Below are 606 nucleotides of genomic sequence, written 5' to 3' on the forward strand. Positions count from 1 at the left end.
GTCCGTCGTCGCTACCGCGACGTCGTCCGCCTCGACTCGCGTTACGCTAAGACAGGGTGGTAGTGGTGTCACGTGCTCGTCTTGGCATCCGTCGTCGCTACCGCGACGACGTCCGCCTCGACTCGCGTGACGCTAAGACAGGGAGGCAGTGGTGTCACGTGCTCGTCTCGGCGTCCGTCGTCGCTACCGCGACGACATCCGCCTCAACTCGCGTCACGCTAAGACAGGGTGGCAGTGGTGTCACGTGCTCGTCTCAGCGTCCATCGTCGCTACCGCGACGACGTCCGCCTCGACTCGCGTTACGCTAAGACAGGGTGGCAGTGGTGTCACGTGCTCGTCTCGGCGTCTGTCGTCGGTACCACGACGACGTCCGCCTCGACTCGCGTTACGCTAAGACAGGGTGGCAGTGGTGTCACGTGCTCGTCTCGGCGTCCGTCGTCGGTACCGCGACGACGTCCGCCTCGACTCGCATTACGCTAAGACAGGAAGGCAGTGGTGTCACGTGCTCGTCTCGGCGTTTGTCGTCCCTACCGCGACGACGTCCGCCTCGACTCGCGATACGCTAAGACAGGGTGGCAGTGGTGTCACGTGCTTGTCTCGGCGTCC

This window comes from Triticum aestivum, chromosome 3D (genome assembly GCF_018294505.1).
Source record: "Triticum aestivum cultivar Chinese Spring chromosome 3D, IWGSC CS RefSeq v2.1, whole genome shotgun sequence".
Classification (NCBI taxonomy): Eukaryota; Viridiplantae; Streptophyta; class Magnoliopsida; order Poales; family Poaceae; genus Triticum; species Triticum aestivum.